At 47.2% G+C, this 23,787-nt stretch overlaps 1 long non-coding RNA gene across 1 annotated transcript in view; it reads left to right on the top strand.

Moving 5' to 3' along the window:
• LOC146809625 (uncharacterized) overlaps window positions 1–9,190 on the top strand; it is a 133,802-nt gene extending 124,612 nt beyond the window's left edge. The window contains exons 6-7 of the long non-coding RNA XR_014965573.1: window positions 283–439; window positions 8,473–9,190. This is a non-coding gene — a long non-coding RNA (uncharacterized LOC146809625). The remainder of the gene's footprint in view (window positions 1–282; window positions 440–8,472) is intronic.
• Window positions 9,191–23,787: the final 14,597 nt, after the last annotated feature.

Genomic DNA, 23,787 nt, shown 5'->3' on the forward strand with positions numbered 1-23,787 from the left:
TGCAGCCTTGCAAGCGTTTCTTCAACGGCATCGCCCAGATGTTATGGATGTATCCAGACCTGGTTGACAAGACTTGCTCCTTTTTTCTGGGTTCCCGTTGTTTATGATCCTGTTGTCTCTCCATTTTGCCTGATGTTGTAAATTTTCTACCGTCTCACCTTCCGATAGTTGTTTTTCACTCGTTTGTACCTCCTATGTAGTTCAGCTATCTTTTGCTTCTTTTTTTTTTGCTCCCAGTGACACGTCTTTCCCTTCATTTGTATATCTCTCTTGTTTCTACAGATCTCTCCTCCCTTTCTCCTGCCTGGATGTCCCACGTTATTGTCTATACGCTGCATTTTTAGATCCGTGGTATTTGAGCTTTGTTGTCTGCTCTGGATGTCGCCACCGGTGTCTTCTGGCGCTACCACCCCATCCTCGTCCTTGAGTTTTTTCGTTCGTAAGTATGTTTTTCAGTCGTTCGTTTCGAACGTGTACTGTCTTCTTGATGGTTTCTGTTTCTATCCTCTTTTCTATATTCGTTCTCTTACCTCTTGCTTTTCCCTCTTTTTTCACTTTCTCTTTCCTCCCATTTCCCTTTTTTATCCCTCCCTTTTGTTTGGACTCAATATTCTATTCACAATGGTTCCTTTTGTTTTTTCTTTTCCTTTCCTTCCTCTTTGCTGTTTTTCCTCTTGCCCTATCTCCTTATTCAATTCGTTACAATTCTCTCAGTTCTGTTAAAGTATTTTCTCTGTAATAATAAGCATGTTGTTATTAGCTGCTTCTTTTTGTTGTTCCATTCCGTATTACATCGTGGAATGTTAAAGGTTTAAATCACCCCATTAAGAGGCAAAGGGTTTTATCACATTTAGCGAGACTTAAGTCGGATGTTGCCCTCCTCAGGAGACCCATCTTTCTGACACGGAGGCTCTAAAACTCAAGCGTTGTTGGGTGGGTCATGTTTTTTGCTCTCCCTCAGTTTCTAGGAAAAATGATGTTGTGATTTTATTACATAAAAAGTTAAATGTTTCATCTATTACTCATGAATGTGATGTTGATGGCCGATGGGTTATTGTTACACTGCTTATAGATAATATTCCTATTACTCTTTTTAATGTGTATGCTCCAACTGGAATTGTTATGTTATGTTATGTTATGCACTTTTGTATTGCGCACAGCTGCCCCAGCTAAGGGGCGTCCTGGCGCATGGCAGGCAATGTGCAACAGATAACAGAAACACAACACAGATAAAAGATCTATTTAAAAAAGAAACGTTTTCAAAGCTTTGCGGAAGGCCAAGAGGTCAGTCCGAAGCCGCAAGTCCACTGGGAGGGAATTCCAGAGTTCAGCCGCCCTCACCCTAAAGGAGCGACCACCAGCCCGACACAACCTGTAGCGGGGGACCAACGCGAGCGCTTGGCTTCCCGATCTCAAAGTGCGGGAAGGAACATACCACGACAGGAGGTCCGCAAGAATTGGCGGACCTACTCCCCTCAAGATCTTAAACGCCAAACACAACACCTTGAACTGGATGCGTGATTTAATGGGGAGCCAATGCAAGGATCTCAAGACGCCTGAGACAGAGCTCCTTCGGGGTAAGCCTACTATGGCTCTAGCCGCGGCGTTCTGCACTCGTTGAAGGCGGGTAATCTCCGCCATATTGGCCCCTACCAAAAGCGAGCTGGCATAGTCCAGGCGAGATAATACCGTGGCCTGGACTATCAGCTGCCTGGTACCACGGTCAAAGAACTTAAGAATGGGCCTCAGCGACCGCAGGATGCCAAAACAACCGGCCGTGATTTTCTTCGAGTGGCCCTCGTAACTTAGAGCGGGATCCATCCACACTCCCAGATTCCTAAGTTCAGTGACCGGGAGAGGGGCCGGCCCCAGTTCAATGGGCCACCACTTGTCCCCCCACAGTTCCGCCTTCCTGCCAACGATCATGATCTCAGTTTTCTTCGCGTTGAGCTGGAGACAGTTGTTCTTCATCCAGCTTGCCACCGCCCTAAGTCCACTCTGAAACCTGGGGGCATCCCGATCTGCATCCCCGCTGATAGTCACCGCTAGCTGAGTATCGTCAGCATACGAGACCATAGTCATGTCCCATTGCTTGACGATCTCAGCCAGCGGTCTCACATACAGATTGAAAAGAGTGGGACTCAGCGAGGAGCCTTGCGGGACCCCCTGTCTCAGAGGAAGGAATTGGGACTGGTACGGTGGCAGCGCAACGCTAAAGAAACGATCGTTTAAGAAAGAGCGAAACCACTGGAGGGCAAAGCCACCCAGCCCGACCTCCTCCAGGCGATGCAACAGGATAGGATGGGACACGGTGTCGAACGCGGCGCTCAAATCTAATAAGACGAGCGCCGCTGTCTGCCCCGCATCCATCACTGTGCGTAGATGTTCGGCCATGGAGAGAAGGGCAGACTCCGTGCTGTGACCAGCACGGAAGCCATTTTGGGTGGGATCCAAGATGTTAAACTGGATGAGGTGGGCCGAGAGAACTTTGTTGACATGGGCCTCCATTACTTTGGTAGGCCAGGGAAGCAAAGAGATAGGCCGATAATTTTCAGGCTTGTTCGGGTCCAGTGAGGGCTTCTTAAGAATGGGGGAAACCACCGCCCGCTTCCAGCTACGGGGGACCGTGCCTGACTCCAGCGAGATGTTGATCAGGGAGTGTATCACGGTCCGACCCACGAACGACTCCTCTCTAAAGAGAGCCGAACTGAGAGGGTCGGCGGGGGACCCAGATTTCACCTGCTTTGCCAAGATGTTAAACCCTTCAAATGTCAATAGGGGAAGCGAGTGCAGGGCTGCGTCTCCACAGATGGAAGCCGGAGACTCAGCTGGAGGTCCTGTGGATGGAAAGGTCATATAGATGTTTTGGACCTTTTCCTGAAAGAACACCGCAAGAGCCTCACAATGAGCGGTAGAGCCCGTCGTCGGAGCATCGGGGCGCTTAGCTAGAAGGTCCTTCATCAATTTGAAAATAGTTTTCGAGGGGTTAGAGCTGTTGCCGACTTCGGCAGTATAATACAATGCCCGAGCACGGCACACAGCCCGATGGTATACCTTGACGGAGGCGAGATAGATAGCTTTTTTACCCGAATCATACGCCTTCCGCCAAGCCCTCTCTGCACGCCTGCAACTGCCCTTGAGCGCACGAAGGGCATCATCGTACCATGGGCTAGATTCTCTGGCACTGGTCTTACAGGCAGTGAGTGGAATAAGCGCATCTAGCGCTTTGGAGATCCACGCGCAGAACCCATCGTAACCTGAATCAACAGTTACAAACGGATCTAATGGCTCTGCCGCGAGGACACGGTGCAGATCTTCCAACCGTAATTTGCCCCAGTGCCGCCTTACAATCAACTTAGCAGGAGGGGTGACGGTCCTACCTGACAAAGGGGTACTAATGGCGACCAAAGAATGATCCGTCCAACCCAGGGGCGAGACGGCAGTGACAGAGGCATTTGTCAAATTGGTGAAGAAGGGATCTAGCGTATGGCCACAGATGTGGGTGGGCTGCTGAACAAGCTGCAGCAACTGTAAGGCCTCCAAATCCGTGAGAATGCCACTGACCGCGGGTAGGTCAGATCTATCGAAATGGAGATTAAGGTCCCCCAGAATCGAAAAATTGGGGCACCCCACCACCAAGGAGCTGACCACGTCCGGGAAAGCGGCGCGAAACGCCGTCTCGCTCCCTGGGGGACGATAGACCACCATCCCCGAAAGTGAGAAGTGAGGAGTAACCAGAATCTTAAACAGCGCACTTTCACATCCCGCAATGGTCAGTGCAGTCCAGGAGCAAGTAAGACTGGAACGAGTAGCCAAGGCAATTCCCCCTCCCCTAGAAGATCTATTAAGGGTATGGACTATATAGTCCGGGGGGAATGCCAGATTGATAATGGCTGCGTCCTCGTCTTTCAACCATGTCTCGGTGATAGCCACGATGTCCGGGCTTGCATCCTGCAACAGGTCAAATACTGCCTGATAATGTGACACCAAAGACCTAGCATTAAAACTAAAAATACGGAGAACATGCTCCGTGTAGCGAGCGGCTGCCACCGGACATGAAGGGGCGATAGAAGTAGCTTGCTCCAAAAACCACTGACAATCGGCACAAAGATAGGGGCCGTCCAATGGATGTAGGAGGGGTGGACTACAGCCAGCAGTCCGGCGCCCCAGGTCACGCAGGGTGTCACAAGAGTATGTCAGCATGGCCGGAAATAGCCAACCGCACCTCGTACCAGCAGGTTGACAGATCATTTTGGCCCTCTATCTCTACCAAGCTTTCCTCCCTTTCTGGAGAGTACATACTTCTTGGGGGAGATTGTAACCAAGTTGTGGATCCCTTCCTTGACCGTCAATCCAATGTTAAATTTGTTCCCTCTAAGATGCACTCTCAATTTGTTAGCACTTTACAAAACAATGCTTTGGTGGATATTTGGCGATTGTTTAACCCTGACCTTAGGGAATATAGTTTTTATTCCCCTCCACATCAATCACAGTCCCGTATTGATCACCTCTTCCTTAGTAAATCCCTTTCCCAGCACGCTATACGCTCTGACATTGGTTCCATCCTAATCTCAGATCACGCTCCGATTTACGTGGACCTTGACTTACTTCCATTTTCCCCTCACTCTGGCAGATGGCGTTTCAACAATGCTCTACTTTTGGAACCTACTTTTTGTTCTGAATTTACTGCCTTTGCCACTGAATTTTTCCTTTTCAACCATACCCCGGACCTCTCTTTTGTTACTGTTTGGGATTCCTTTAAGGCAGCCTCTAGGGGTTTTATTATCAATTTTGTAGCCCGGCGAAAGAAGCTTCGAGAAGCCAAGTCCAAATGCATTCTAGCTAATATTAAGACATTAGAGCTTGATTACCATGCTTCCAGATCTGAGATTTCCCTTAAAAAACTTATTGATGCGAAACTCTCCTTCAATAGGTTTACAACTGATGCTGCATCTAATCTTTTGCTGAAATGTAATTCCAGGTATTATGGGGGTAAGAACAAAATGGGAAAGCTTTTGGCTAACTACTTGAAGATAAGAAAGGAACGTACAAAGATTGAATCCATCAAGACTTCCACTGGGAACTCTTGCTTTAAAGATAAAGACATTCTTTCTGAGTTTGTTAAATTCTATGACAATCTTTATACCCCTGAGCACATCCCGGAGACCGCGGATCTTATTTCATAATTCCACTCACTTCCCTCTCCCCGGCTTCTCACATTGATTTTGCTGCCCTGGACCAGGACATTTCACTTTCTGAAATTTCCCATGCTGTCTCTAAATTGCGTCACGGTAAATCTCCAGGCCCTGATGGTTTCACTATTGAATTCTATAGCCATTTCTCCTCTCTACTTCTTCCCAAACTATTACTATTATTCCAGTCCTTCCTTGCTGTGGGCTCTTCCAGTGGTTCCTTCCAACAGGCTTTAATCTGTTTAATTCCCAAAGAAGATAAAGATCACTCATTATGCAAAAACTACAGACCAATTTCCCTGGTTAACACGGATTACAAAATTATGGCCAAGATTTTAGCATTACGCATGGATCCACTTCTACCCGACCTCATTGGCCCTGAACAATCAGGCTTTGTCAAAGGTCGTCTCTCATCCGACAATTTCCGCGTTTTTCTCAATATTCTTAACAAGGCTTCCTCTCTGTTGCTTCCCTTCGCGGCTATCTCTTTAGACGCAGAGAAGGCCTTTGACAGGATCGGGTGGGACTTTATGTTTCAAGCCCTACGCTGGATCGGTTTTTCTCCCAAATTCATCTCTATTATTTCTTTACTTTACTCAGCCCTCCATTTTTGTTAACGGGATGACCTCGGATTATTTCTCGCTGCGAAAAGGAGTGCGACAAGGCTGTCCTCTTTCTCCCCTACTTTTGGTTCTAGCCTTAGAACCCTTCCTTACTAAAATTCGTTTGGACAATAGTATTTCTGGTTACAAATTTGGCTCGCGACAGGTTAAACTCTCGGTCTATGCTGACGATATTCTTTTTTATTGCTCTGATCCTGCTTCCTCTATTCCCTCTTTTCTTAATCAGGTGTCTTCCTTCTCCGCGGTCTCTGGTTATCGTCTAAATGCTGATAAGTGCCAGATTCTACCTTTAAACCCTATTTGTCAAAAGCATCTTTTTTCCCAAACTGGTTTCTCCTGGCAGCCGTCTAAGATCAAATATCTGGGTGTTTGGTTCGCTCCTCTCCTGTCGGATATGCTTAAACTTAATTTTGATTATGTTTTCAAGAAAATAGACACGGCTATTCATCGCTGGCACCCGCTTTTTCTATCCTGGTGGGGCCGGCTCAATTCTATAAAAATGATGTTATCCCCTCTTCTTCTCTATACCATTTCCCTGCTCCCAGTACACATTCCAGTTTCCCTCTTTAGGCGGATTGACTCTCTGTTACTGAAATTCTTATGGAATGGCAAGCGGTCTCGGATAGCTCTGTCTTCGTTGCGCAAAGATAAGGCTCAATCTGGTGTGCGTTTTCCGGACTTCAGAGAGTATCATCGAGCTTTTTCTCTGAAACAATCATCTCGGTGGTTCTCTTCTGATCTTCCGCTCTACCCACCCCTCTGGTTAAGCATGGAAGCTTTCTTTTTATCCCCCTTTACCTTTCGCGAGTTTTTATCCTTCACGTCTTCTTTAGTTCGCTTTCGTACGCCTGTTATTTCTTACTCCCGTACTCTCCTTTTCCCTTTCCTATCATCATCTTATCCTTCCCTCCTTTCTATTCGTGAACAACCGATATGGCACAACTCTCTCATCAAAATTCGTAATCGCACCATATTTTGGAAGACATGGTATTCTCGAGGATTGTGTTGGATCTCTCAATTAATTTCCCAAGATACTCCCCTTTCTTTCCAAGAACTTCAATCCTCTTTCTCATTGCCCTCCTCTGCTCGATCGCAATATAATGCTCTTCTCCCAGTCTTGATCTCATATCTTCGCTCTTTAGCATTATCTACCGACATTCCTCCAGAACGCAAAGCTACCTCTTTACTCCTGGAGGCGTCTCCCTCAGCCTCTGCTATTTATAATTCCTTTTGTTACTCCACTGGCAGACTAAAATCTAAACTCGAGGTTGCATGGGAACTGGATCTTTCTCAAGACTGGCCAATACCTTTTTGGGACCAAATATGGGCTAAGCTTCATAAGACCTCTAGAGCTGCTAATACAACCCAAACCCTTTACTTTATTTATAATAGAACGTTATGTACTCCACATGTTTTATCCCGTTTTTCATCTGACTCGTCCCCTATTTGTTGGTCCTGTTCATGTCCCATTGCGGATCTCAAGCACATGTTGTTTGAATGTCCTCCTATTTCCAAATTCTGGCATTTAGTTTGGGCGCACCTACAAAAAATATTCCAATTTCAAATCCCTTTTTCTCCTGTACAAGTTTTTCTGGGCTCCCAATCACCGTCCCTTTCACAATCTCCTTCCCATTATTTGTTACTTGACCTCCTAATTGCTGTAGCTCTACATACCATTACTTCTAACTGGAAACAGGCTACAAATGTCTCCTACAACTCGTGGTGGAATGCAGTTTGCTTCCATCACCGCTTAGATACGAATTACGTTTCTCCCATCTCTCTAGCAATTAAGCGTGACCTGCTTTGGCTCTCTCTGGTATCCTATCTCTCCTCCTTTGCTCCAACGCACGCCCCTCCAGGCCCTGACACAGTTGAGGTGCGTAAGCCACCAGGATAGTCTTGTTTCTCTATTGCCTCTTTGTTACGTTTCACTATATTATATTATATGGTATTTTCATTCATATAATAGTTTCTGTTCATGTATTCCGCATGCTTGTTATTTTTGTTTTTAATGAGAGTTTCTATTGAAGTGCTTAATCTATGTATATGCTTATCATGATGATTATACCTTGTTTATCTTCCCTTTCTCCTTTCCTTCTTATTTCTTTAATAAACTCAAACTTAAAAAAAAAGAAAAGTAATTTGTACATCATTTAAAAAAACCTCTATGGTATTACATTTCATTGTTGTTTCAACCATATACTCACTCTATCCCTCTCATTCGTACACAACATTAATCCAATCACAAATATAAGACAATGTTCCTCAATGATTTTTTCACTACTTTGCAAAAATAATCATGAATATAATATAATAAACAGTGGTTCCTCTATAGTACATTTGACTTTTATACACTATGATTCAGAAACATTAGCCATTTTGTACTGTAAGTGTCTTCTACCTAATCAATGTCTACCATTAACATGGGAATCGTAAATATGTAACACTCATAGTAAACTGCAGCAGAGTGCATTTTCGAGAAAGTATATTTCACAAGGTATGTTACATTTGGAATAAAAAAGTTGTATGACTATAGTGCATACTGAACATATAATTACCTAGAAGCATGTCACGAGGAGAGCTGCTGCGACAGTATACAAGGGGCCGACTGGTGGGTGGCACGAGACATCACGGACAGTGTCTTTTGTGTTTCACAGGGAAACGAGTGGACGTCAACAACATCGGAAGAAACCACTACGGACGTCTTCCCCTTTAACTGGGGATCTCCTTCTGGTAACCACGCCCCTTTTGATGACGAGGAACTCACACACCCAATAAAGATGGAGGAAGAACAAGTCATGGTGTGTGGCTACACCGGAGCGGGAGAAGAGACAGCGAGTGGAGCAGCGGAGCGGAGATACGGAGACGAGAGTAGCGAGGAGACGAGAGAGACACCGTCGAAGGAGGATAAGTTGGAGACAGGAGGACTCCGCACCTACGCATCGCCGAGCCGCGCCCAGGGAGGAGCGTGGCTGACCCAGGTACGTGATCGTTTCACGGGCTGGGTCGGGAGGCGGGAGAAGGTTACGAAATAACACCTGGGCTTCTCGCCGCCTCGACTGTCTATACATTCCCCCCCCTCTCACGTGCACTACCTCTTCCTTTTTCACACCGGCCGAGTTGGGTATTGTTTGTTTGAATTCACCCGAGCACCGGAGTGTCCCCTTCACCTCCCCGGGCCCTTTTGACCGGATGTCAACTTGAGCGTCGTACTGACCCAAGCCTTTTGTTCTTTGTTTCTCCCTGTGTTGGGGCGGCTGCCGCTGGGAGTCTGCGAAAGACCACGCACGGGACAAGAACGTATCCTGCCCAAGAGAAGAGCGGTTGGAGACATCCCTTGAAGCCAGGCACGAGCGATAGAGAGACTGTCGAAAGGCCCCCCCCCTAGGGACAGTGTGGGACCTCAAACTGGATAACAAAAGCACTAAGTTCCCCTTGAGAATAAAGCCTTCGCTAACTAGACGCCGTGTGTTGCGTTATTCTTCCCACCCGCTCACAGTGGTGGAGAATGCGGGCACTGACCCTTCCATCTGTACAGTAAAGATGGACGCCGTAATACAGCACATGATTAAAGGACAGGAAAAACTCGAATGGGCGGTCGAGCGCCAGATGGCCTCCGCCAGTGCAGATCGGGAGGTGTTCAAAAACACAATCACCGCCCAACTGGAAGGACTACAGAAGGCCATAACCGATCCCCAGTCCACACCCCTACGCGACACTCGAGGCCCTAGCAACCACACCCCCTCAGGACTGTCATTACAGAAATATATTCCTGGCGAAGACCCGGACGCCTTCCTTACGAACTTCGAGAGGGTGGCCAGGGCATGTAGCTGGCCTCTGGATAAATGGCAGTTTTTCCTAGCCCCTCTTCTGGTGGGGGAAGCCCAGTCTGCCTATCAGGTGGCTAATGCTAATGGGGATGCACCATACGGGACTATTAAGGGTGTCATTTTGGACCACCTAGGCCTGGATGCGGAGGCGTATAGGGTCAGGTTCCGGAAGGAGAAGGGAGGACCAGGGGAAAACCCTAAAACGCTCTTCATCCGGCTAAAGATGGCGGCCGACAAATGGTTAACACCAGGTGTAAGTTCCAAAGAAGAGATCATGGAAAAGATCTACCTGGAGCAATATCTCGAGGCCTTACCCTACCATACCCAAAGGTGGTTGCGGCAGCATAGTCGTCTAACGGTACAACAAGCAGTGTAGATGGCCACCACCTTTTCCCGAGCCCAACCCAAAGGATCAGGATGGGAGGGGGAGAAGCCGCGCCCTCTCCCCTACAGAGCAGAAAAAAGAACCAAGCCCCCAGAACTGATAAAACCCAGACAACTAAGGCTTGAAGTGCCGGGATTGAAGGGCCCCCAGTGCTTTGAGTGCGGGGAGTGGGGCCATATTGCTCGGGTTTGTCACAAAAAGAGACCAACGGAAGAGCCCATGGAAGTAGGTTATATACCTAAGTCCATTCTATACACCGCGGAGATGGGAACAGCGTTCCATGTGAATGTGCAGGTAAATGGGAAGACTCTGAAAGCCCTCCTAGAATCAGGATGTAAGCAGTCGGTGGTACAAGGGTGCTGGGTATCACTAGAACAATTAGTCCCCGAGGCCTCTGTACACATCAGGTGTGTTCATGGAGATGTGAAGCCTTACCCCGTGGCGGTCATCCCATTGGTACACGGAGGGAGGGGGATTAAAACCCAAATAAAAGTAGGGGTCTTAGATAACCTCCCGGAGGACCTCATTATCGGAACCGACAACCCAGACTTTTTAGACATGTTTAAACGGGTACTGAACATGCCAGGGCAGGGTAGGCCAAATAGGGAAGAGCCATTACAAAAATGGGGTAACCCAAGGAAGAAGGACCTGGGTGGATTAGTGATACCAAAAACAATGGTCCTTATCCAGTGATTAATAAATCTGAGATATGTTTTACTTAGTCAGTTAGTTAACTAATCATGAGCCTAAACAAAATTTTTCTTAAACAGAGGCTCGTAATATTCAATAGATAATTCAAAACAACGCAGGACAACAACCAAAACACTGAAAGCTGTTATAAATACATTTATTTTTTAGCAATTTTTGCAATATTCATAGAACAGAACAAGGTTGCTCCAAGAGGAAACGTGCATCAGAGGAAAGTGATTGAAAAGTGCGTGGATAGGACAAGGAATGAAAGATGCATAGTAGTAGGAGTGATCAATCAAATACAGGCAATGTGAATCGGTTGTAATTCACCGTCCACAAGCCAAAAAACCTGGTCACATTTATTGAATACACAATTAGTATAGTTCAGAAAAAGACCCCATTGGTGGTCTTGCACGAAGGACTGGAATTGTGTCCCAGGTAGCAAAGGGTGGGCGTCGACGTTTCGACCCGTCTTGATGGCCTTTGGGGATTTTAAGCCTTGGCCTTGCGGGTCTTCATCAGGACCAATAAGGGGCAACCTGACTGGAGGGTAATTGTAACTGAACCACCTGAAATATCAAAACAATGGGGTGTGAGGAAGTTGTCCTGATTAAAAACATTTAAAATTGCGGTATGTTGGGAATTATTCGCCTACCTAGTGGTTTGGTTCCACTGGGAGAATTGCCGGGTTAGAGGGCTTGGTTATGAGGGGTCTTTTACTTCGTGTCTAATGGAAAAATAATTTTAGATCAATTAGGGTAAGTATACCAGACAACCAATGATACAAAACATATTGGAATTAGCCAACAGTTAAAAGAAACTGACAAAGTAATGGCTATCCATCAAGCTCTTCGTGAATAGTGGAAACCCGGGCACCTTACCGCTTCAAAGGATCAGTCGAGACTAGTAGCGATGTATCCAATGTCCGTTCATGGATACCCAAGGCAGAGATTCAATCAGGGCTAAAAACAAGGAGGGGGCATGGTTACTTAAAAGTCCGCCCGGGTGAGTGATTGATCTACAAACTGTAAACGGTGGCACTGGTAGAGCTTACCATGCGGTTCACAACAAACGTGCTCGGAGAACCGGAGCGTCTGTCTCCGTTGAAAGCCCGGCGCAGTGTGAGCTCGTCCGAGGCTCCGTGCGGTTACCAAGGTAACCGTATGTGAGTTTATGTCAGAAGGTTAAGAGATAGTAGACGGACTGTAAAGACACTTCGCGTCTCGATAGGATTAACAAGAACGCTGCATGGCGGGAGTGAGCTTGTCCGAGGCTCCGTGCGGTTACCAAGGTAACCATGCGTGGGTTTATGTCAGGAGGTTCGGAATTAGTGAGGGGATTTTCAAGATTGCTGCAGGGTATTAGATCGCGGTACAGTCCACCTCTGCTGCTGGATAGTGGATCGTAAATCTCCCTATTTGGGCAAGGTGGGAGGCGGGACCCCATTGGTTCCCGTGTTGTTACCATTGGCAACCCCAAACAATATGATAGGCAGCGTGAAAAATGTGCATTGGGGGAAATAACATGTGTTACTCGAAAGAGATCCATTCTGAAACATGATGAAAACAATCAGCTTATTAGAACAACTTATAATCACAGTTTGGCGATATATCGACGATATTGTATTCATCTGGCGTGGTGAGGAGGTTGATCTCAAAAAATTCCATCTTTGGTTGAACACATGTTCAACTGATATACTATTCACGATGAACTACAGTAGAGAAAAAATTGATTTCCTTGACATCACAATCAAATCAGACTCAGAATCAGGGAAACTATACACTACACTATTTAGGAAAAGTAGCGAAAGAAATACACTTCTTCGTTACTCCAGCCACCATCCACGCAACTTACGTGATAACTTACCTTTTGGACAGTTTCTACGGATTCGGCGAAACTGCTCTAAAAAAGAGAATTTCATGGAAGAGTCCGCAGGCCTATTATCTAGATTGATAGACCGTGGCTACCCAATCAGGCTTCTGAAAAAAGCGCGTAAGCGCGCATGGTACAACCACAGGGAACTCTTACTAACACCCAAAAATAAAGATAACACCCAAGAGGAACGGTTGGTTTGTGTAACCACGTTCAACACAAAAAGTAATGCCATCAAGAAGGCCATTAACCAGCATTGGCACCTAGTGGCTGACGAATTAGGCAACATGCCCTCTCCTCTTCACGCCTTCAGAAAAGGTAAAAACATCAGAGATTATCTTATCAAATCTCTATTACCTACTAGTCACACGGTAGGACAGACTACCCTATGGGGTACTCCGGTCATGGGCCACCACCAATGTGGCTCATGTAAAGCATGCGCTCTAACTAGACCCATCAAAGAGTTTACACACAACAACCACACCTACAAATTAAGGGAACACAGCAACTGTAACACCTCAGGAGTAATTTATGTTATCGCCTGCCCATGTAACTTTCTATACGTGGGTCAAACCATCCAGAAGGTTAAGTGCCGTATACTGCAACACTGTAGTCGTATCCGATGCAAGACACCTGGGGCCCCTCTGGTGGAACACTTCACCAATTTTGAACACACAGCAGACAGCCTGAGGTGGTGGGTTTTGGAAAAAGTTAAACCTAACCCTAGAGGTGGTGACTTTACTGAAATACTGAATAAACGTGAGTATAGATGGATTCATTCTCTTGACACGGTCACCAGGGGCCTGAACGAACTGGAAGAAACTAACAAACAAGTTTCTACCATGAATCAAAGATAGAGTGTATCTCCTCCCCAACTCATTCTGTGATTAAAGGGATCTTTAATCAGCGTTACGTATTAAGTGGGAATAGACTGTTAGTATCACCTGGATACCAGTCCATTGTAGGATGACAGTAATGTATATATTGTGTTTTATAATTGTCAATATGTGTGTATATAATGTTTGTGAACTTAATTTTTATCATTGTTTTTGTCACTAATTGTCAATACATGGTTTGTGAACAGCATCTGTTGCCCTAGGCAGTGTCTGTAAGGTATTGCAGCATTCAAACTGTGATTATAAGTTGTTCTAATAAGCTGATTGTTTTCATCATGTTTCAGAATGGATCTCTTTCGAGTAACACATGTTATTTCCCCCAATGCACATTTTTCACGCTGCCTATCATATTGTTTGGGGTTGCCAATGGTGGTAACACGGGAACCAATGGGGTCCCGCCTCCCACCTTGCCCAAATAGGGAGATTTACGATCCACTATCCAGCAGCAGAGGTGGACTGTACCGCGATCTAATACCCTGCAGCAATCTTGAAAATCCCCTCACTAATTCCGAACCTCCTGACATAAACCCACGCATGGTTACCTTGGTAACCGCACGGAGCCTCGGACAAGCTCACTCCCGCCATGCAGCTTTCTTGTTAATCCTATCGAGACGCGAAGTGTCTTTACAGTCCGTCTACTATCTCTTAACCTTCTGACATAAACTCACATACGGTTACCTTGGTAACCGCACGGAGCCTCGGACGAGCTCACACTGCGCCGGGCTTTCAACGGAGACAGACGCTCCGGTTCTCCGAGCACATTTGTTGTGAACCGCATGGTAAGCTCTACCAGTGCCACCGTTTACAGTTTGTAGATCAATCACTCACCCGGGCGGACTTTTAAGTAACCATGCCCCTCCTTGTTTTTAGCCCTGATTGAATCTCTGCCTTGGGTATCCATGAACGGACATTGGATACATCGCTACTAGTCTCGACTGATCCTTTGAAGCGGTAAGGTGCCCGGGTTTCCACTATTCACGAAGAGCTTGATGGATAGCCATTACTTTGTCAGTTTCTTTTAACTGTTGGCTAATTCCAATATGTTTTGTATCATTGGTTGTCTGGTATACTTACCCTAATTGATCTAAAATTATTTTTCCATTAGACACGAATTAAAAGACCCCTCATAACCAAGCCCTCTAACCCGGCAATTCTCCCAGTGGAACCAAACCACTAGGTAGGCGAATAATTCCCAACATACCGCAATTTTAAATGTTTTTAATCAGGACAACTTCCTCACACCCCATTGTTTTGATATTTCAGGTGGTTCAGTTACAATTACCCTCCAGTCAGGTTGCCCCTTATTGGTCCTGATGAAGACCCGCAAGGCCAAGGCTTAAAATCCCCAAAGGCCATCAAGACGGGTCGAAACGTCGACGCCCACCCTTTGCTACCTGGGACACAATTCCAGTCCTTCGTGCAAGACCACCAATGGGGTCTTTTTCTGAACTATACTAATTGTGTATTCAATAAATGTGACCAGGTTTTTTGGCTTGTGGACGGTGAATTACAACCGATTCACATTGCCTGTAATTGATTGATCACTCCTACTACTATGCATCTTTCATTCCTTGTCCTATCCACGCACTTTTCAATCACTTTCCTCTGATGCACGTTTCCTCTTGGAGCAACCTTGTTCTGTTCTATGAATATTGCAAAAATTGCTAAAAAATAAATGTATTTATAACAGCTTTCAGTGTTTTGGTTGTTGTCCTGCGTTGTTTTGAATTATCTATTGAATATTACGAGCCTCTGTTTAAGAAAAATTTTGTTTAGGCTCATGATTAGTTAACTAACTGACTAAGTAAAACATATCTCAGATTTATTAATCATTGGATAAGGACCATTGTTTTTGGTATCACAAATAGGGAAGAGCAGTCACCACCTTCGTCAGCCTTGTTAACCCCCGAACCCTGGCTCACGGACCGTAGTTTCAAATTTGCCCAAGCCAACAACGCTACCCTGTACAATGCATGGGAACAAGCACATAGCACTGCAGATACCGACACCCAGGGGTACCCTAGGTTTCTCATTATGGACGGGCTCTTGTACCGAAAAGCCTCCCAGGCAGAACCTCAACAGCTATTGGTCCCAAAATCATTCAGGGAACAAATAATGTTCTTTTCACATTCACACATCCTGGCGGGACACACAGGGGCAGAAAAAACAACTCAGTCTATATTACGACATTTTTATTGGCCAGGGATATACCAGGACATAAAAACACATTGTCAGGCTTGTGTGATATGCCAGAAAAGAAACACTCACAGGCCAGTTGGCGTCCCCTTACAACCCCTGCCAGTGATAGGGACTCCGTTTGAGAGGGTAGGGATGGACCTGATTGGACCCCTGCCCCGAACAAAAAAAGGTCACTTATACGTCTTAGTGGTAGTGGACTACGCCACTCGCTTCCCAGAGGCATTCCCCCTAAGAACCCCTAACACCCGTAACATAGCTGACTGTTTTTTGGAGCTGTTTTCCCGGGTTGGGTTCCCGAAGGAAACATTAACGGATCAGGGAACACCCTTCGTCTCCAGACTCATGAAAGAAGTCTGTCGACTCTTGGATCTCCGCCACATCCGGACGTCTGTATACCACCCCCAGACGGATGGACTGGTAGAGCGTTATAACGGCACCCTGAAAAACACGCTTAAAAAAATGTTAGAAGTTGAAGGAACTGAGTGGGACCGGTTACTACCATTGGCCTTGTATGTCATCCGAAGACAAGTACAGAGCAGTCTGGGGTGTTCGGCTTTCGAGCTGTTGTATGGACGCCGGCCTCGCAGTCTATTGGAAATGACCAAAGAGGCATGGGAGAAGGAAGAATCACTGGAAGCCAGAGAGATGTTAGAGTATACGCAGACGCTGAAAACAAAAATAGGGAAGCTTCGAGACCTGGCCTATTCTAACCTCGTGAAGAGCCAAGAAAAACAGGCCTCCTATTACAACCGGGGAAAAAAGTGGAGAACCTTGACCGTAAATGACTGGGCGCTGGTGTTACTCCCAAGCACCACCTCGAAGAAATTCGTAAGAGAGTGGAAAGGACCCTTTCAGGTCATTGCGTCTATCGGGAAGACCACCTATAAATTGCGACTATCCCCCAACCGCACCCAAGTCTATCACATTAATATGTTAAACAAGCATTTGCAATGCAATAGGTCTCGCATTTATAAGAGTATGAGCTATTGGCATAGTAAAATTACAATGCCTTTTATTTATGTTTTGGTTTTAAAACAAATAAAAGGCATTGTCATTTACAATGTCAGTAGCATAAACTCGCATAAAAGCAGTGTGTGGAGTGCAGCAGTGTGCGGCGTGCAGCAGTGTGCGGCGTGCAGCAGTGTTTCGTGTAGCATTGTGCAGCGTGCAGCGGTGCGAGGCGTGCAGCGGTGCGAGGCGTGCAGCGGTGCGAGGCGTGCAGCAGCATGCGACGTGCAGCGGCGTGCTGCGGTGCACAGCAGTGTGCGGCATGCAGCAGTGTGCGGCGTGCAGTGTGTGGCGTGCAGCAGTGCGTGGCGTGCGGCAGTGCGCGGCGTGCAGCAGTGTGCGGCGTGCAGCAGTGTGCGGCGTGCAGCAGTGTGTGGCGTGCAGCAGTGTGCGGCGTGCAGCAGTGAGTAATGCAGTAGTGTGTGCCGTGCAGCAGTGTTTCGTGCAGCAGTGAGTAATGCATCAGTGTGCGGCGTGCAGCGGTGTGTGGCGTGCAGCGGCGTGCGGCGTGCAGCAGTATCGTGCAGCATGCAGCAGTGAGTAATGCAGCAGTGAGTAATGCAGCAGTGTGCAGCAGTGTGTTGCGTGCAGCAGTGTGTTGCGTGCAGCAGTGTGCGGCGTGCAGCAGTGTTTCATGTAGCATTGTGCGGCGTGCAGCGGTGCGAGGCGTGCAGCGGTGCAAGGCGTGCAGCTGTGCGAGCAGCGGCGCAAGCGCTGGGGCTCAGCGAGACCTAAAAACCACACTGTTCACTTTGTGTGCAGCACCTCCGGTATCAGTTCGTTGTACGACAATACAAATATCCGTGTAGCGCTCCGTAGCTGTCTTGAGCCAGGCGGCGCTGCATCGGTAGCCTAAAACACATCCCAAATCTCCAGGCCCTCCAACATAGTCTGAGTTACTGAAGCCCACTTCCGCCCTGTCTGCCCCTTTTAAAGCCTGCAATGCCCGCCGTGCATGGAGTCATGGGGCTATTTTAAGGGAGCACGTGAACACTTGATCAAATGAAGGCGATCGAAACAGGAGCCTCGAACGCAGGCAGTATGGGGTGAAGCTAGGCTATGTGCTGTCTGAGTCCAACCCTCGTAACGTGCCTCGATGCTCTGTACTAAAAAGAAGCACATGCAGGCATTAATACATGTTTTTCTATAACCGACCTCTGTTCAGGGAGACTGCGCTCTGTCTGAGCAATGTGCAAGCTGAGAACTATTTCTCTGAATTTTAATCTGAATTTTTAGAGCTTTATATTTGAGCATGGTCGATGCTGGCAGCAGTTTCTGTGTTTTCTCTTCAGGTTTTACTTTATTTCACTTCAGGGTGACGCTGGGACGTATAATAAAACAACAGACGCATCTTTAGGAAGTCAGCCATACAGTGAAAACATGTACGGACGTCTGTTTATCGCTAAGCAGCCCTCTGCCCACACACTTTGGTTACTTTCACAATCTCCTAGTTATCAGTTGTAGATAAAACATTTACAAACACAATACTTCAATGATAGCCGCCCCCCCCCCTTCCCATAAAATGTGAATACATTTTTGAATTTGAGCATAAGCTGTAGTCAATTTTTTTTCCAGGGGTGGGAGGGTGATGGACCACAATGACAGGTCTGAGAATAGGAAACCTGTTCAATATTAGGGTTTATTCTGTTTTAAATTCAATTACACCTCAGTGTACAATTTGCGCAGACTACGAAGAAGAAATGGGGAAACTACAAGCCCGAATTCGGCATTTAGACAACACAATGAATTTCGGCTGATTTTGGGAGTATTCTGAAAAACCATCGTCACAAGTGCGCTTCTAGAGAAATGTCGGTTCTCAGTATACCTCTACGCAGCGTTGCCTCTACAGCGGAAACGGCAAAATTACACATAGCGCTTGACGTAAATAGGTATACCATTACATGTTGTAGTTGATTCTAAAGGCCAATAATGGTATCCAGAAATACAAAGAGGTACGCCTTTATTAAAACACCAAATTGGAGAAATTTGATTGTACACGAGGAAAATGACACGATGATAAACACTGCATTTCAGTAACAGGCAAACCGATAGTATTGTGTGAGCTCAAATTCAAAGAATACGAGTGGAATTCATCTGCCCCTGTTTAATTCCGTATACCTAAAATTATAAAAATTATGATTATAAAAGAAAATGAAGTTAATAGCAACGAGAATAACTAACATAATATTAACCATGATAATTCATACATAAATCTTTATTGTTCTGGGATTTCAATGGCGCTGTATAACAACATGTAAATACGCAAATATTTTCCAAACGCCACAAAATTTAATATCAGCAAAAATTGTGTTCCGTCGACATAATTCACACATAACATATATGCGAGGTTTTCACTCAATACAATTTTTTATTTGTGTTTTATAAAAAACATTTATGGAAATGGAGTGGAATGGCGGCACCGACCACGACTTTAGAGACGATAACTGCTACTCCTACTGTGTAAAAGAACTTGCGCCTAGAAGCGCAGTTGGACCGCAGGTTGACAGACATTTGCCTTCAACTATAACATGTCTCTTGCATTCCACGATGTTCGTAAGTGCTCGCATGCCACCCCCTCTTCCCGGACAGCCGAGTCACGTGGTCCACACATATTTATTCCTCACTATTTATACCTTTTAAAACAAAATACACGCATTCAAGAATCGTTGACACTTAAATGCGGCCAATAAATAATTGTGTTAGATTATAACATGGAAAGATACAAGCAATGCTGAATGTAGTAATTCCACGCACTAGCGAGGAGTTCATATAAAACAAGCTTTGGCACCGCGGCCGCGAAAGTGAAAGTGATCGCGATTGCGATCGCGTGCTGCGGAGGAAAGAAACATGGCACTGCGTGCGTGCACGTTCACGTGCACTGAAGCTTTAGGCCACGGCTGCACTTTGAAATTCCCAACTATAAAATGTCTCTCCGAGCCAGCGCAAGCGCTGGGGCTCAGCGAGACCTAAAAAATGGATAGGTCCTCCTCCGAAGACTGCCTCCCTTACTCTGCCCACCCAGGGGAAAGGAGACAATACCTTGCTACAGTTACCAATCAACCCTGAGTTGAATCAAACAGAGAAAAAGGAACTGATGGATGTTCTACAATCGCATAATAACATCTTTTCGGATCTCCCAGGGAGAACGCACCTTACCGAACATACCATCAATACGTCCCCAGGAAAAGTCATCAAGCAGCGACCGTATCGCATCCCGGAGGCCCGAAGAAGAGCAGTACAGCAGGAAGTTCAAGACATGCTGAAACTCGGAGTCATCCGGCCGTCCAGAAGTGAGTGGTCATCTCCAATAGTGATGGTACCAAAGCCGGACGGAAGCATACGATTCTGTATGGACTTTAGGGCCCTCAATGGTATATCGTCCTTCGATGCCTACCCCATCCCACGCATCGATGAGCTCATCGAGAAGTTAGGAGACGCCAAATTCATCACTACGATTAAGGGTGGGCGTAGTTCGCGAAGTAGCACTTCGCGAAGCTACGCAAAGTGAAGTTCGCACTACGCGAGCTACGCGTAGCACTTCGCGAACTGCGTAGTAACATGTTCGCACTGTGCAAGATGTTGTTTTCAATGATTGCACAGTGCGGACAAGCAACCGGCACTGTGCAATCATTGAAAATGGCATCTCGCACAGTGCGAGCTGTAGTTTTCTGCTGCTCGAGTAGATTTGTACTCGAGCGGCAGCTTTCTCAACGCGAACTGGTAGTTTCTCATCGCGAGCGGTCGCGAGCATACGCGACCACTCGCAATGAGAAACCTGACCTCCTCGCGTTGGGAATCTCGCCGGGAGGTTTATTTTCCATGCTCGCGATCGCGAACAAGGAAAACGTCTCGCCGGGATGTCATTTTGCTTGCTTGCGGTCGCCAACTTGTTGTTGAGGACCGCGAGCAAGCAAAAAATGACCGCAGCACTACGCAACACTACGCTACGCGTGTTCGCACTGTGCTACGTGCAGTTCGCATAGTGCGAAGTAGCGCGAACTTCGCAAACTACGCGAGCGTAGCGTAGTGCTTCGCCCAGGCCTAACTACGATAGACCTCACCAAAGGGTACTGGCAAGTGCCCTTGCGAGAGGAAGACCGAAGAAAAACTGCATTTTCCACTCCCGACGGGCTGTTTGAATTTACGGTTCTCCCCTTCGGTTTGCATGGAGCGCCTGCTACGTTCCAGAGGCTCATGAACACCCTCCTCCAACAATATCAGTCCTTTTCTTCGGCATATCTTGATGATATCGTAATATTCAGTCCAGACTGGAAGTCACACCTACATCTGCACACCATTTTTCAGGCGTTAAGACAGGCCGGTTTACACGTGAATGCAAAAAAATCTCGCATGGCGTTCCACAAGGTGAATTATCTGGGTTATGTCCTTGGACATGGAGTAATAGCCCCACAAACTGAGAAAGTGAAAGCCATCACTGACACCCCGTTCCCGGCCACAAAACGAGAGATGAGAGCGTTCCTGGGTTTAATCGGGTATTATAGGCGCTTTATCCCCAACTTCTCTGACATAGCCAACCCCTTGACAGACACCCTACAGAAAGATGTGAGTCCCCAGGTATTCCACCGTCCCTCCAATCAGATGTTACAGGCCTTTCACCTTCTGAAGCAGACCATCACCTCTAGTCCCGTGTTAACCTCCCCGGATTTCTCACGCCCCTTCATTCTGCACACAGACGCCTCAGATCACGGGTTGGGGGCGGTTTTGTCACAGGAAACAGAGGAGGGGGTAGAACATCCCGTGCTATATATCAGCCGTAAACTACACCCAAGGGAGGCAAAATACCCGACCATAGAGCGCGAATGCCTAGCAATCAAATGGGCAACAGATAAATTACGTTATTATCTAGAGGGGCGTCCCTTCCTCCTATACACTGACCATGCCCCTCTCCAGTGGATGAGTCGGAACCTCTCCAACAATCCTAGGGTTCTCCGTTGGTTTCTCTCCCTCCAGCCCTTTACTTTCACCCTTAAACATCGGAAAGGGAAGGACAATGCTAATGCGGACTACCTATCCAGGACATTTCCTCTCCCCGATCGGGAGAAACCGGCGGTGGAGGAGTGTCACGAGGAGAGCCGCTGCGACAGTATACAAGGGGCCGACTGGTGGGTGGCACGAGACATCACGGACAGTGTCTTTTGTGTTTCACAGGGAAACGAGTGGACGTCAACAACATCGGAAGAAACCACTACGGACGTCTTCCCCTTTACCTGGGGATCTCCTTCTGGTAACCACGCCCCTTTTGATGACGAGGAACTCACACACCCAATAAAGATGGAGGAAGAACGAGTCATGGTGTGTGGCTACACCGGAGCGGGAGAAGAGACAGCGAGTGGAGCAGCGGAGCGGAGATACGGAGACGAGAGTAGCGAGGAGACGAGAGAGACACCGTCGAAGGAGGATAAGTCGGAGACAGGAGGACTCCGCACCTACGCATCGCCGAGCCGCGCCCAGGGAGGAGCGTGGCTGACCCAGGTACGTGATCGTTTCACGGGCTGGGTCGGGAGGCGGGAGAAGGTTACGAAATAACACCTGGGCTTCTCGCCGCCTCGACTGTCTATACATTCCCCCCCCCTCTCACGTGCACTACCTCTTCCTTTTTCACACCGGCCGAGTTGGGTATTGTTTGTTTGAATTCACCCGAGCAGCGGAGTGTCCCCTTCACCTCCCCGGGCCCTTTTGACCGGATGTCAACTTGAGCGTCGTACTGACCCAAGCCTTTTGTTCTTTGTTTCTCCCTGTGTTGGGGCGGCTGCCGCTGGGAGTCTGCGAAAGACCACGCACGGGACAAGAACGTATCCTGCCCAAGAGAAGAGCGGTTGGAGACATCCCTTGAAGCCAGGCACGAGCGATAGAGAGACTGTCGAAAGGCCCCCCCCCTAGGGACAGTGTGGGACCTCAAACTGGATAACATAAGCACTAAGTTCCCCTTGAGAATAAAGCCTTCGCTAACTAGACGCCGTGTGTTGCGTTATTCTTCCCACCCGCTCACAAAGCACCAATCACAGATGTTACTATCTTTAGGAGAGTAGGATCTGCACTTATGTTGCCCCCACTTTTTTTCTGATGTATACACTGGTTTCTGGCTATAGTCTGGCTGGGTCCCTGCTAATCAGGGCCCCAGTCTCTCTGTTCTCTCTAAACGACTTGGTGTGCATATTAGATGCACTAGTGATTGAATACCGTGGTACCTTATGAGCCCCTATTATATGGTTCCTTAGGTACCTAGGGCATAAGCACTTCACAGGCCTTCCAGGGGCTGAAGCATGTATTATGCCACCCCTGGGAAGCAGACTCAATCTGGCACCACAGGCCTGCTACTGGTGGTGTTAGCACTCCTCACTGAGGTATAGGTTCCTATATCTCACCATACACACACATATAAACCTATCAGCCACCCCTATGGCAGGCCCTATCCATCCTGAGGGCAGGGTGCTTGGTTTACAATGTGAGGGGGTGCCTCTGCATGAGCAGGACCCTATGCAGCTGGCAGAGTCTATTCTCTGTGGCTGTTTGTGGATGTGGTTAAACCATATACTCTTAAGTGCATTATAACCTACCGGTAAATGCTAACTTTGGAATGACTGCATCAAAACATGTCGTGTTTGGTGTCAAACAACTTGGAATCATACCCCCACACCAGTAACTGGTGTGGGAGTATGATCCCACCCTTCTAGAGGGGACGACACAGTAGAAATCTGAAAGAGCCCTGGCATCACAAAATGGATGCCACCAGCACAGACACTGGGCTGCCCTCCTGCTGCTGACTGAAACTCGCAGTGGAGGAGTCCCAACAATAGGCATCCTGTCACAGGGAGGTGTCACTACCTTCCAGACAGGATTTAGTGTATTGGGGCTGGGTGGGTGCACTTCTAGAGTGCTTTGAAGTCCTGCACTGGGGGAGCAGTAGGCTCCTCTGTGCATATGCCAGCTCAAACCGGTTCAGGGACTAACTGTCCCTGCTCTGGCACAAAACTGGACAAAGGGAAGTGGGTGTAACCACCCCCTACCCTGACCCTCCCAGAGGGGTGGTCCTAGAGCTAATCCCTCCCCTATCTTCAGTATAAGATAGGA

This window comes from Triturus cristatus, chromosome 7 (genome assembly GCF_964204655.1).
Source record: "Triturus cristatus chromosome 7, aTriCri1.1, whole genome shotgun sequence".
Classification (NCBI taxonomy): Eukaryota; Metazoa; Chordata; class Amphibia; order Caudata; family Salamandridae; genus Triturus; species Triturus cristatus.